A 15,263-nucleotide genomic window follows, 5' to 3' on the forward strand; every position below is an offset into this window, starting at 1 on the left:
ATTGAGATGGCTGTGCAGGACGCCGCCTACTCTATGATGACCATTATGCGAGTCAGATCTGGGTTATTTCGGGACTCTGATTTCCGGTATATGCCAGGATCACTTCCGGGAGCACAAGGGTATCTCCAGGCTATCTATGCTGATCCCACTCAGGAGGATTCACGGACTCGCACCACTGCTGAGATGCTCGAGGATAAGGACCGTGAAAATCGGGCCTTGAGGTTAGAGCTCTTCAATACCCGTGCTGACCACTGGGCCACTTTGACTCGGTTCGCACCGGCGGTGCAAGCTGGATATTCAGATATGCGCGATCTCTATCCTGTGAGATCTGCTCTGCCAGACGTGATGGTTTGGCGTGATGTAGGAGGCATCACCCCACCTCGCGGTCCCCGCAGGCCACCGTTTGTTGGTCCAAGGCCTCATCCTAGCCCCTATGGTCCACAAGCTTCGCGAGATCGTCTGTTCCCGGATGATCATGTTGAACTTCCAGGCTATGGAGGTGACTTCTACGAGGACTACTACGGATCGGTCTGAGTTAGCAGTAGTATCACTAGTTCGCACTAGCTGTGTCCTCTATCGTCCCGCGTGACTCGTGGGTTATGACCTAGTTTGTACTCTTTCCGGAGGTGTAGAGAAATAATGTATAGGAGCTTGGAATGCCTCTGATGAGATGTAATCCTCTTTTCACCGTAATAGTACTTTGTTTGGTCTTGTACTAAACCCTGTATGGTGTGTATGATGATGGAATAAAAGAAGCAGTTTCTGTATCTACCATGTCATACGGATGATCATCTTGCATTTCGAGTTATTCCTTACATTCTATATCCTATGTCGGAATTTTACCATCCTGACTAAATCATTGTCTTGTTTACCTAGGATGGTCAACACGCGCGCTAACCCTGCTTCCCAAGAGCAGGCCGAAGGCAGTGAAGCCAGGAATGAAAATCTGCCTCATCCTCCTTCACTAGCCGAGGTGATGATGGAAGCTGAGAGAAACAAGCGGGAGACAAACCGTTTGTTGGAGCATATTGAAAAGAATACAGCACACCATCAGAGGGCTAACGTGGTGTCACTCAGTGATTTTATCAAATTGCATCCACCCACGTTCCACCACTCCGTCGAGCCTCTCGACGCTGATGACTGGCTTCGCAGTATCTCTCACAAACTGCGTTCCGCGCTGGTAGCGGAGGCTGACAAGGTCACCTTTGCTGCATATCATCTTGAAGGCCCCGCCAGTCTATGGTGGGAGAATTATGGAGCTATGCGCCCAGCGGGCCATGTCACTACTTGGGCTGAATTCAGTGAGGCTTTCCGTGAACATCACATTCCGGAGGGTCTCATGGACCGTAAACGTGAAGAATTTTGCAGTTTCACCCAAGGCCGACTTTCTGTGGATGCCTATAGCAGGGAGTTTGGTAATCTCGCCCGATATGCAACTGAGGAAGTTTCTACTGACGCCAAGAAGCAAGCAAGGTTCCGTAAGGGCCTTAGTCCTGAGCTTCGCCGCGACCTCCGTCTGCATGAGTGCACATCTTTTTCGAAACTTGTCAACAAAGCCATCAGTGCTGAAACTGGTCAGACTGACTATGACGCAACACGCAAGCATGGACGTGACACGGGTTCCTCATCCGGTGCTGGTCCTCAGAAGCGCCGCGTGTGGGTGCCCAACACCGCCCTGCCACCCAGGTTTACACCGAGGCCATCCTTCCAGGCACCTCGCCCTGTACAACAGTCTGCTCCAGCCAAGTCCTATGGGGGTCCAACTAACAATGCTCCTCCACGTACCAGTTCCGTGACTTGTTTCAAGTGTGGGGAATCTGGCCACTATATGCGTGAATGCCCCCAGACCAACCCAAATCAATCTGCTAAAGCTGTTGGCCGTGGCAAGCCGACAGGGAAAGTGTTTCATGCTAAACCGGTCACCGCTTCACGTGGCCATGTCAACTGTGTCTCTGCCGAAGAAGCTCAAGAGGACCCCAACGTCGTTCTCGGTACGCTTCTTGTTAATTGCCACCCGGCATCTGTTCTTTTCGATACAGGAGCCTCTCATTCTTTTATATCCGAAAGTTATGCTCGTTTGCATAAGGTTGCATTCTGTGACATGCCATCCACTATGGAAATCTCTACCCCTGGTTCTAGATGGCAGACCTCTAGGGTAAGCTATGGAAATGAAATCCAAGTCGACAGACTTGTTTTCCTTGCATCTTTGATAGCCCTTAAATCTTCAGATATTAATATCATTCTGGGTATGGACTGGATGTCGGCTCATCATGCCCAAATCGATTGCTTCTCTAGGACTGTTCAACTCACCCATCCTTCGGGAGAGATAGTCAATGTCTTGACCCGAATAGCCAAGCGACAATTATATTCTCTTAACGCCAGCCCTTTGCCAGACCTTGAGGACGTTCCGGTAGTCCGTGACTTCCCGGATGTCTTTCCAGAGGAATTGCCAGGTGTTCCACCTGACAGGGATGTTGAGTTTGTAATAGACCTCATTCCAGGAACCGTTCCGATTGCTAGAAGACCTTATAAGATGGCACCCCTAGAACTAGCCGAGCTTAAGAAACAACTCGATGAGTCCTTGAAAAAGGGTTTCATCCGACCTAGCTCTTCTCCGTGGGCTTGCCCGTCCTATTCGTCAAGAAGAAGGATGGTACGGACCGGATGGTTGTAGATTACCGACCTGTCAATTTGGTCACAATCAAGAACAAATATCCGCTTCCCAGGATCAACGACCTGTACGATCAGCTCGCTGGATCCTCAGTCTTCTCCAAGATGGATTTGAGGTTGGGCTACCATCAAATCAAAATCAGAAACGGGGACATTCCTAAAACGGCCTTTGTTACTCGTTATGGCCAATACGAGTACACCGTCATGTCCTTCGGATTAACCAACGCTCCGGCCACCTTTTCTCGGTTAATGAACTCAATCTTCATGGAGTATTTGGATAAATTCGTCGTGGTTTACCTCGATGATATACTCATCTACTCCAAGAACGAGGAAGAACATGCCGAACATCTAAGGCTAGTGTTGCAGAAACTTCGAGAGCATCGCCTTTATGCCAAATTTTCTAAATGTGAATTCTGGTTGTCAGAAGTGACCTATTTGGGTCATGTAATATCTGGTAAAGGTATTGCTGTTAACCCCGAGCGAGTTCAAGCCGTCCTTAACTGGACTCCACCCGAATCGGTCAAGCAAGTTCGGAGTTTTCTAGGCTTAGCGAGCTATTGCCGTCGCTTTGTCGAAAACTTCTCCAAAGTTGCTAAACCTCTAACCGAACTCCTCAAGAAAGATAAGAAGTTCGAATGGACTCCACAATGTGAGCACAGCTTTCAGGAACTGAAAAGACGCCTGACTTCTGCTCCCGTGCTGGTACCGCCAGACTTCTCCAAGGACTTTGTTATCTACTGCGACGCCTCGCGACAAGGACTAGGTTGCATTCTCATGCAAGATCGACACGTAATTGCCTACGCTTCACGGCAATTGCACCCACATGAGGAGAATTATCCTACTCATGATCTAGAGCTTGCAGCCGTAGTCTATGCACTTAAGACCTGGCGACATTACCTCCTCGGTAATCGTTGCGAAATATTCACTGATCACCAAAGTCTGAAGTATATTTTCACCCAACCGGATTTAAATCTCAGGCAGAGACGTTGGGTTGAATTGATCACCGACTTCGACTTAGGAATAACCTACACCCCAGGGAAAGCCAACGTCATGGCTGATGCGCTAAGTCGTAAATCTTATTGTAACAACCTGATGTTACAACAAAGTCAACCGCTTCTCCATGAGGAATTTCGGAAGCTTAACCTTCACATTGTTCCTCAAGGTTTTCTCTCCACCTTGGTGGCAAAACCTACCCTTACGGATCAAATTATCAAAGCACAGGAGGTAGATCCGGGAATCTCCCGCATCAAGAGGAACATTCAGAAAGGAATTGCGGATTGTTTCTCCATTAATGATCAAGGAGTCGTATACTTCGGGAATCGACTAGTAGTTCCCAAAGTGCGCAACCTAAGGCGATTAATCCTTAAGGAAGCTCATGAATCTCCTCTCACTATTCATCCTGGTAGTACTAAGATGTATCAGGACCTACGCCAGAGGTTCTGGTGGACTAGGATGAAGAGAGAAATTGCTCAGTATATTGCAAATTGCGACGTCTGTCGTCGTGTAAAAGCAGAGCATCAACGGCCTGCTGGCACCCTTCAACCCCTAGCTATTCCTGAATGGAAATGGGATAAAGTTGGTATGGATTTCATTACCGGTTTTCCCAGGACCAAGAGAGGGAATAATGCTATTTTCGTCGTGGTCGATCGTCTTTCCAAAGTAGCCCACTTCTTACCTGTTCGTGAGAGTATAACCGCTAGTCAGCTGGCAGATTTGTACATCTCCCGAATAGTGTCTCTCCATGGTGTTCCTTTGGAAATTAACTCGGATCGAGGAAGTCTTTTCACCTCTCGATTTTGGGAAAGTTTCCAAAATGCTATGGGAACCCTTCTTTCCTTTAGCACCGCTTTCCACCCTCAGTCGAGTGGTCAAGTGGAACGCGTCAACCAAATTCTAGAAGACATGCTTCGAGCCTCTGTTATCTCATTCGGAATGGACTGGGAGAAGTGCCTTCCATTTGCCGAATTCGCTTACAACAACAGCTATCAATCTAGCTTGGGTAAAGCCCCTTTTGAAGTTCTCTATGGACGACGATGTCGAACACCCCTTAACTGGTCAGAGACCGGGGAAAGAAAATTCTTTGGCCCGGACATGATTCAGGAAGCAGAAGAACAAGTTCGTATCGTTCGTGAAAAGTTGAAAACAGCCCAATCCCGTCAAAAGAGTCAATATGACCGAAAACATAAGGCTGTGACTTTCGAGGTTGACGAGAAGGCTTATCTTCGGGTCACCCCTCTGAAGGGAACCCATCGTTTCGGTATCAAAGGCAAATTGGCTCCTCGTTACATTGGACCTTTTCGCATTCTTGCCAAACGAGGAGAAGTTGCCTACCAGTTGGAACTACCTCCGCACCTCTCCAGAGTTCACGATGTCTTCCACGTTTCTCAAATCAGGCGTTGCTTCTCGGATCCTATCCGTGGAGTGGACCACGAAACGCTTGATCTCCAAGATAATCTTACATATCGAGAGTACCCCATTCGTATCCTCGATCAGGCCGAGCGTACCACTCGACGCCAGAACATCAAGTTCCTCAAAGTACAATGGTCGCACCATTCTGAGGATGAAGCAACTTGGGAAAGGGAGGATCGTCTTCGACTCGAGTACCCCGCCTTCTTTCCGGAGGAACCCAAATCTCGGGACGAGATTCTTTTGAGTGGGGGTGAGTTGTCACACCCTAGCTAGTCATGCATTAGAGTGTTGCATCATGTTTACTCTTTCATCAGAAACTTGAAATGGGGATCTGTGAAACCCTCAGAATCATTTTGAAAATGATCCAAATAAAAATTTCTCCAAAAGGGTCCAAGAAAATGCTCATGTTGCTCTCTGAAAATATTGGACAGAGATAAAAATCAAACCAATATTTTTAGTGGCTCATGGACATTTATTTTGGGCATTTGGAATTAATGTATAAATATTTGCTTTGGAAATATATTTCTATATATATTAATATATGTCCAAATATTATGCCAATTATACAGGAGCTCTGGAATAATATATCTAGCCCCTGCAAAAATTGGCATAAGTTAAATAAATGATTTAATATATTATTTAAATCAAAACAAATGTCAGAAATTAGAAAACAGAAAAGAAATAAAAGGGAGAAGCTTACCTGGGCTCCTCCCTGTGCGGCCCAGCCAGCTGGCCGGCCCAGCAAGCCAGCCCAGCCCACCACCGCCGTCGTCCTCCTGGCGCCAGTCGGCCAGGCGTGTGGCCGGCGCGCGCGCACGGCCGGAGCGCCACGCCACCAGCCCGTCTGCCTGCCTCCCCCGCCAGCGCGACGCCGCGGCGCTTCTTCTCGGTGCCGCCCCGATCCCCTGGCCTTATCCCCCTCTCTCTCCCGTGCTGCTCTCTCCCTCTCTCTCTCACGGCCGAACACCACCGTCGCCGCCGTTCGCCATAGCCGCCGTCTCCGACCACCCCTCGCTCCCCCGACTAGCTCAGGAGCTCCGCCTCGACTCCCTCTTCCTCCCCACCGCTCCACAGCTCCCCGGAAGCCCTGCATCGCCGCCACGTCGCCGTTCCCCTCTTCGGGCTCCGACCACCATCGCCGTCGATTCGCCGTCTCCAGCGCGTCCCCGAGCCCACTTCGACGCCCACTGCAACCGCGGTGAGCTACGCCATCGTTTCCCCCTCTCCTCCCCCTCGTTTCCCCACCGTAGCCTCCTCCCCACCACGGCCGAACCTCCGCCGTCGCCGAGCTCGTCGTCGACGCAGCTCCGGTGACCATTTGGTCACCCCGGCGAGTCCAACGAGTTTGCAAGACCCCGTAGAGCATCCCTAGCGCCTCGCTTCGCTCGACTTCGAGCTCCAACCCCGTTCCCGTGCACGACCGAACCCCGGCGGCCGCAGCCGAGCTCGCCGCCGTCGACTCCGGCCACCCCGACCCCAACGGACTCCGCCAAGAGCTGCGGTTTGTCCTCAGCTCCACTCCGGTGGTCTCCGCGGCCCCTCTGGTGGCCGAAATGGCCAAAACCACTCCCGCCGCCGCGTCGGGCTCGCCGGTGGCTAAACGCCGGCAGCCGACTTTGACTTTGACCACGGGTGGGCCCTAGTTGACTCCCCTGAGTCAATGACAGGTGGGGCCCAGCCCTGTTAATTAAACAGGATTAGTTTTAATTAAATTTTAATTAAAATAATCACCCTGACATGCGGGACCCACTGTCAGGTTTGACCCAGACCTGTTCCGTTGACCTGCTGACGTCACACTGACGTCAGGCTGACGCAGTAATTGATTTTCTGAATTTAAATTAAATCAGGAAATTCCAGAATATTATTTAAACTTCAAAAATTCATAACTTTTATTCTGTAACTCCAAATTGGACAAATTATATATGAAAAATGATCAGAAAAATCCAATCTATCCATCTGTACTATTTTCATGCATGATCAAACAAGTTAAATTGATGTTTTAAGCAGAACAAGGAAAAGCACTTTAAAAGACCATATTTGAACTTAAAATTTGAATCCTTGATTCAAATTTGTTCAAACCCCTCTGTTCTTAGTTGCATTAGCCCAACACACTCATATTGCCATGTTTCATGCATGCATCATATTGTTGCACATTGTTTGGTGATGGTTGTGTATCGATGTCCTTTGCGACAGGTTCTGCCCCCGAGGAGTACCGTGATTACCCTAACGAAGAACCATATCAGTGCATCGAACCATCAGGCAAGCAACCAACCATTTGAACATATCGATACAATCCCATGTTCTCGCTCCTGCTCTCTTTTACTGCATTAAGACAACGCGATTCAAACTGCTGTGTGCTACGTGAGTTGAACCCATTTCCTCTGCATGACCTGTCATTGCCACAGTAACTAGATGAAACCCACTAGCATGTGTAGGAGTTGCTTGAGCCATATGTATGTGTTGTTCCTACCTTGCTATGCCTGCTATGCTTAGAGTCGTGTCAGGTCTGGTTCATCGGGGTGATGGGCTGGAGTGAAATGATTATGTCGGTAATGAGAGTGGTGTGGTGAACACGATTTGGTAAAGGTATCGATGAGAGGCCATGTAGGAGTACATGGTGGGTTGTTTCATTGAAGCCGACCTTAAGCACTGAGATCTGTATGTGTGATTTAAGAATCAGCTACTACCATGCATTGGGCCCGAAACCAATGGACCCTCTCGGCTTCTTATTCACCCTAGTTCTCCGTCCAGGAGTTGCAAGTAGTTTCTGGTGTTTGTAGCCTACTGGAGGCCGTGGACATCGCTGACCGTAGGGGTGGGCTGTGATGCGGTAGGTACGTGGCCGGGTGTATCGAATACCCGTTAGGTATCTCGGGAACCCTGTTCACATCGTTCAGGGCCATATGGGAAACCTCGGCCGGACTCCCTGCGGATGGAACCTGAATAGGCGATAAACCTGGACTGGAGGCTTAGGTGATTAGGTAGGTCGTGGCCGACACCCACGTTGGGCTTCCGCTTGAAGGTTGCCGAGTACATGTCGTGTAAACGATGGTAAGTGGTGAGAGCGTGTATGAAGAAGTACCCCCTGCAGGGTTAACATGATCTATTCGAATAGCCGCGTCCGCGGTAAAGGACTACTTGGTTGCCTATACAGTTCATAGACAAGTAAATGGAAACTACTAAAAGCCTCAAGATAAGTGTGAGTGCCGAGGATGGCTCCTCCGTAGGAAGACGGAGGTGGATCCTCGGTAGTGTATTGAATTGGTGAGTAGTGGACTCGTGTGCGCAAAACCATTTCAAGTTGGAGTATCGTAGGATAGCCTAGCCAAGAGTCAAAGCTGGCTTGCTGCAATAACTCCACCAACCCTTCTTGATACTATGCATGTATGTAGGATCTGATGTAAGTCTTGCTGAGTACCTTTGTACTCATGTTGCTATAATCTACATTTTTACAGAAGACGCTGCAACCCCTTCTGATGGGTTCTATGTAGACGTTGACATCAACGAGTAGGCTAAAGACCCAGGTGGTGACCCTGAGCTTGTGAAGGACCACGTAGTATAGCTAGGCTTTCCAAGCCTCTTTTGTTTTACTAGTTGTCTGTACTCAGACAAGTTACTTCCGCTGCTGGTTTGTATGACTGTATGACTTGTATGTGGGGTCGTGAGACCCGTACCTTTATGTGTGTTATGTATGGCTCACTGAGCCTTAAATAAAGTACTTGTGTCATAGAGTCATGTTGTGATGCTTCGTTGTATTTGCACATATCGAGCATATTGTGTGTATGATTGAAATGCTTGGTATGTGTGGGATCTGACTATCTAGTTGTTTATCTTTAGTAGCCTCTCTTACCGGGAAATGTCTCCTAGTGTTACCGCTGAGCCATGGTAGCTTGCTACTGCTCTGGAACACTTAGGCTGGCCGGCATGTGTCCTTCTTCGTTCCTGTGTCTGTCCCTTTGGGGAAATGTCACGCTTTGAGTACCGGAGTCCTGTTAGCCCGCTACAGCCCGGTTTACCGGAGTCCTGCTAGCCCAGTGCTACAGCCCGGACCCACTTGCTGATGACCGACACGTTCGAAGCTGGGTCATGGATGCCTATCCCTGTAAGTCTGTGCCACTTTGGGTTTACGACTAGTCATGTCAGCCCGGGCTCTTTATCATATGGATGCTAGCGACACTATCATATACGTGAGCCAAAAGGCGCAAACGGTCCCGGGAAAAAGGTAAGACGACACCCGTGGGGATACCGTGCGTGAGGCCGCAAAGTGATATGAGGTGTTACCAGCTAGATCGATGTGACATCGAGTCGGGGTCCTGACAGGTGTTCGTCTGCGAAAGAGAGGAACTTAGTAAAAAAATAATCGTGCGGGAAATCTATATTAAAATAAACAAAATATAGTACAGAGACATGAGCAAAATTGAGCCGTATGGTCTCATGGTGTAAACACGCAGAGCCCCTTGTACAGGGTTATGCGACTATTAAGCCTTTGTATGTTTACACCGAACTCGTCGATCCGTGTCCGGGATAGTAGGGCTGGATTAGTGTGCGGCTGTCCAGGCGGCCGCACCATTACCCATACTTTGGGGATCAATTGATATTTCCCTTTAATGAGATGATGCCTCGTGGACCGGGCATTTTGAGTGTAAGGGATGCATAATGCGGTATTGCGTTAAAACGGGCGAAAGCTTCTCGTCCCAGTAGTGCTTGATAGCGACTTATGAATGGGGTGATGTGGAAGGTTAGCTTTTCGCTTGTGAAGTTGTCAGGTGAGCCGAACGTGACTTCTAACGAAAGGGAACCCATACTCTGGGTATCTGGGCCCGGCGTGACTCCTTGAAAGGAAGTGTTGCCATGGTGAATTATTGCTGGGTTTACCCCCAGTTTGCGGATTGTGTCCTGATATAACAGGTTTAGGTCACTGCCGCGGTCCATAAGGACTTGTGTAAATTGGAGTCCGTCAATAATCGGATCCAAGACCAAGGCATTCCAGCCTGCGTTCCGGACCCCTCTGGAGTAATCCTGATGATCGAAGGTGATTGGTTGTAACAACCAGTGGTGGTGCTCCTCTGGGGCGGGCCGTATGGCGCGTGTCTTTGTAAGCGCCGTTCTGTTTTTCCCTTTTGTCATCTGAAGTGAATTTACTGTTTTGACTTCTTGTGGGAACTTCTTTTGTTCTGCGGTGTTCTGCTTGTGGGGTGCGTCGTCATCCTCGCTTGGTGTGTCGAGACCCTTGTGTTCGGCGTTGAGTTTGCCGGACTTCTTGAAGACCCAACAATCTCTATGGGTGTGGTTTGCATGTCTCCCGGGAGTACTATGGATTTGACATATTTTGTCCAGGATTTTGTTGAGGTTAGATAGCTCGTCCCTGTCATCATTGGCGGGCGGCTTTTTTCTGATTTTGCCGAGAGCTTTTGAATCCGGCATTGACTGCCGTGCTCATCGGGCTGTTATCCTTGATCCGACGCTATTCTTTGTTACCGCGCAGTTTCCCGTATCCATCTCTGAGTTCGGATGTACTCGGGTCGCTGGTGCTGCTTCTTGCCAACCAGCTATCCTCTCCTGCGCAAAAGCGGGTCATGAGGCATGTTAATGCGGCCATTGTTCTTGGATTTTCTTGGCCGAGGTGTCTGGCGAGCCATTCGTCTCGGACGCTATGTTTGAAAGCTGTTAGGGCCTCGGTGTCCGGACAGTCGACTATCTGATTCTTTTTAGTAAGAAATCTGTTCCAGAGTTTCCGGGCTGACTCTCCGGGTTGCTGAGTTATATGACTCAGATCATCTGCATCCGGAGGTCGGACATAGGTCCCTTGAAAATTTGCCCGGAACGCATCTTCGATTGCTTCCCAACTTCCCATGGTGTTTTCGGGGAGGCCTTTAAGCCAATGCCGGGCTGGCCCTTTGGGCTTAAGGGGTAAGTATTTTATGGCATGAAGGTCATCTCCTTTGGCCATGTGTATGTGGAGGATATAATCCTTGATCCAGACTCCAGGGTCTGTTGTTCCGTCGTATGCTTCTATGTTTACGGGCTTGAATCCCGCTGGAAATTCATGATCCAATACCTCATCGGTAAAACATAGGGGATGTGCGGCGCCCCTGTATGTAGGTGTGCCGCGATGTTCGGATATTTTTTGCGTTGCATTGCTCACTGGAGCTTGCTTTCTTGGCCCATAGATGGATCTGGTTGGACCGGTTTTTTGATGCGAATCCTTGGGCGGATCGCGTGCCGTATTGAGTGCGGCGCCCTTTGTCGCTTGAGATCGATCGTGGGGTCGTCTATCTGACCTGGTGGCTTCCTTGTTTTTTGACTGTGGGGGCTCTAAGGCCTCTTCATCAAATTCCGGTAGTAATTTCCGCTTCGGATAGCTCTTTGTGTGATGACTGTTGCCGTACTTGTGTGCGGTATTGAGTACTTTGCTCCATCTGATTCTAAGTGCATCTTCCGCTGTTTTGAGCTTCCGCTTCTGCTTTTTCAGGCTACATGCAGTGGCAACGAGCCTTTGGTGGAGGTTCTGGTGTTCCAGCAGCTTGTCCGGCGTGAGGTCGTCCAGACTATTATCTTTCCCGGGGACGGATTGTTCGGTTTGTCCGCCCTGTTTGGACGGTTGCTCGATGGCATGTTCATCTTCCATTGATTCGCCCTGCTCTATGGCTGGGTCTTTGTCGAGGTGGGGCTTGGCGCGGCGCTTACGCCGCCGCTTTGATTGTTTTTCGAGGGAGCGATCCCTGGTTGCGCCCTTTTGATCCTCGTTGTTGTTTCTTTTAGGTGTGTCCACCATGTATACATGGTGTGATGGGGTGGCTTTCCAATGCCCTATAGGTGCTGGTTCTTGGTCGTCTCCTTCATCGGCGTCCATACCGTTGTTGTCTTCGGAGTCGAAGTCGAGCATGTCGGTTAGATTGTCGACAGTGGCTACGAAGTGGGTGGTGGGTGGGTTTCAGATTTCTTCGTCGTCCGTGTCCCAACCCTGCTGACCATAGTCCGGCCAGGGCTCTCCTCACAAAGAGAGAGACTTTAGTGAATTCAGGATATCGCCGAAGGGCGAGTGCTGGAAGACGTCTGCGGCGGTGAACTCCATGATCGGAGCCCAATCGGGTTCGATCGTAAGGGGTGCGGAAGATTCGGAGTCCGGAAAGGAGTCCGGCACCTTGGAGTCACAAGCCTCGTGAAGGATTAGACTGGTATTTGGCTCTATCGCCGTAGAGATTGCGGCTCCTAGGGCGGCGTCCAACTGACCGTCCCCGCCTGGCGCAGTCGGCTCTGAGCTAATGGTCGGAGCGGACACCTGAGCGGTGCTCCGGGCGCTGTCCGGCGGCAGAGCTAGATCATGCCCATCATGACAGTGCGGCGTGCTCGGCTGTGGCTCAAATCCGTCGAGGACCAAGTCCCCGCGGATGTCGGCCGTGTAGTTTAAGCTTCCAAACCTGACCTGATGGCCAGGGGCGTAGCTTTCGATCTGCTCCAGATGGCCAAGCGAATTGGCCCGCAGTGCGAAGCCACCAAATACGAAGATCTGTCCGGGGAGAAATGTCTCAGCCTGGACTGCGTCGTGGTTGCCGATCGAAGAAGCCATCGGGCCTAAGGGTGACGACACAGAGGAACTCTCAATGAAAGCACCAATGTCGGTGTCAAAACCGGCGGATCTCGGGTAGGGGGTCCCGAACTGTGCGTCTAGGCGGATGGTAACAGGAGACAAGGGACACGATGTTTTTACCCAGGTTTGGGCCCTCTCGATGGAGGTAAAACCCTACTCCTGCTTGATTAATATTGATGATATGGGTAGTACAAGAGTTGATCTACCACGAGATCAGAGCGGCTAAAGCCTAGAAGCTAGCCTATGGTATGATTGTTGTTCGTCCTACGGAGTAAAACCCTCCGGTTTATATAGACACCGGAGAGGGCTAGGGTTACATAGAGTCGGTTACAATGGGAGGAGATCTTTATATCATATCGCCAAGATTGCCTTCCACGCCCAGGAAAGTCCTATCTGGACACAGGATGAAGTCTTCAATCTTGTATCTTCATAGTCCGGGAGTCCGGCCAAAGGTCATAGTCCGGCCATCCGGACACCCCCTAATCCAGGACTCCCTCAATGGGCGACAGCCATGGTGGGATAGACAAGGTTGCTTCTTCGTGGACCCTTGGTGGGTGGAGCCCTCCATGGACTCGCGCAACCATTACCCTTCGTGGGTTGAAGTCTCCATCAACGTGGATGTATGATAGCACCACCTATCGGAACCACGATAAAAACATACGTGTCTCCTATTGCGTTTGCACTCTCCAAACCCTTCCCTTTACATTCTTGCAAGTTGCCTGCTTTACTTTTTGCTGCTCATATACTCTTTGCATGCTTGCTTGAATTGTGTTAAGATTGCTTAAACCATGCTAAGTTGCTAAAATCTGTCAAGAACTAAAACTGGGAAAAGGATAGATTTTTATTTTGTCAAGTAGTCTAATCACCCCCCCTCTAGACATACTTTCGATCCTACAGGCGCTGAAGTGTTGGAGGTTGGAAGAGGCATGCAAGAGGAAAGCCAAACAAAGATCACTGTTTCATAATGAGAGATGTCTTCTAAAATATTAAAGAGGGGTCACACTTACTGCGTGGAGGAAGGTGGCCCTCGAGGTGGTTGCTCCTCAGTAGTGGCTTGATCTATAACTGGCCCAGGATTTCTCCTTAGATGGGCCCTTGTTTGAGCCAAGGTATGCCTCAGATGATTGGCTCGACGACCCCTTATAGTGTTGGGGAATGTATTATTTTAAAAAAATTCCTACGATCACGCAAGATCTATCTAGGAGATGCATAACAACGAGCGGGGAGAGTGTGTCCACGTACCCTTGTAAACCGAAAGTGGAAGCGTTTAGTAACGCGGTTGATGTAGTCGAACATCTTCACGATCCAACCGATCCAAGTACCGAACGTATGGCACCTCCGTGTTTAGCACACGTTCATCACGATGACGTCCCTCGAGCTCTTGATCCAGTTGAGGACGAGGGAGAGTTCCGTCAGCACGACGGCGTGGCGACAATGATGATGAAGTTACCGGCGTAGGGCTTCTCCTAAGCACTACAACAATATGATTGAGGTGATAAACTGTGAGGGGGCACCGCACACGGCTAAGACAATTGATCTTGTTGTGTTCTAGGGTGCCCCTGCCTCCGTATATAAAGGAGGAGAAGGAGAGGCCGGCCGGCCCCTATAGGGTGCGCCAAGAGAGAGGAGTCATACTAGGACTCCAAGTCCTAGTAGGATTCCACTTGGTGGAAGGGGGAAGAAGGAAGGGAAAGGGAGAGGGAGAGGGAGAGGGAAAGGAGGGTCGCGCCCCCTCCCCTAGTCCTATGCGGACTCCCCATGGGGGGGGGGACGCGCGCCACCTCCTCGTGGCCTACCCTCTCTCTCCCCTAAGGCCCATGTTGGCCCATTACTTCCCCGGGGGGGGGTCCGGTAACCCCTCCGGCACTCCGTTTTTACCCAGTACCTCCAGAAACTCTTCCGGTGTCCGAATAATATCGTCCAATATATCATTCTTTATGTCTTGACCATTTTGAGACTCCTCGTCATGTCCGTGATCTCATCCGGGATTCCCGACAATCTTAGGCCATCAAATCACATAACTCATAATACAAATCATCATCGAACGTTAAGCGTGCGGACCCTACGGGTTCGAGAACTATATAGACATGACCGAGACACATCTCTGGTCAATAACCAATGGCGGAACCTGGATGCTCATATTGGTTCCTACATATTCTACGAGGATCTTTACGTTGGGGAACGTAGCAGAAATTCAAAAATTTCCTACGAGTCACCAAGATCCATCTATGGAGATACTAGCAACGAGGGGAAGGAGAGTGCATCTACATACCCTGTAGATTGCTAAGCGGAAGCGTTCAAGAGAACGGGGTTGAAGGGGTTGTACTCATCGTGATCCAAATCACCGGAGATCCTAGTGCCGAACGGATGACACCTCCGCATTCAACACACGTACAGCCCGGTGACGTCTCCCATGCCTTGATCCAGCAAGGAGAGAGGGAGAGGTTGGGGAAGACTCCGTCCAGCAGTAGCACAACGACGTGGTGGTGGTGGAGGAGCGTGGCAATCCTGCAGGGCTTCGCCAAGCACCGCGGGAGAGGAGGAGGACTTGGGAGAGGGGGAGGGCTGCGCCAGAACTTGGGTGCGGCTGCCC

The sequence above is a fragment of the Triticum dicoccoides genome, chromosome 7B (genome assembly GCF_002162155.2).
Source record: "Triticum dicoccoides isolate Atlit2015 ecotype Zavitan chromosome 7B, WEW_v2.0, whole genome shotgun sequence".
Taxonomy (NCBI): domain Eukaryota; kingdom Viridiplantae; phylum Streptophyta; class Magnoliopsida; order Poales; family Poaceae; genus Triticum; species Triticum dicoccoides.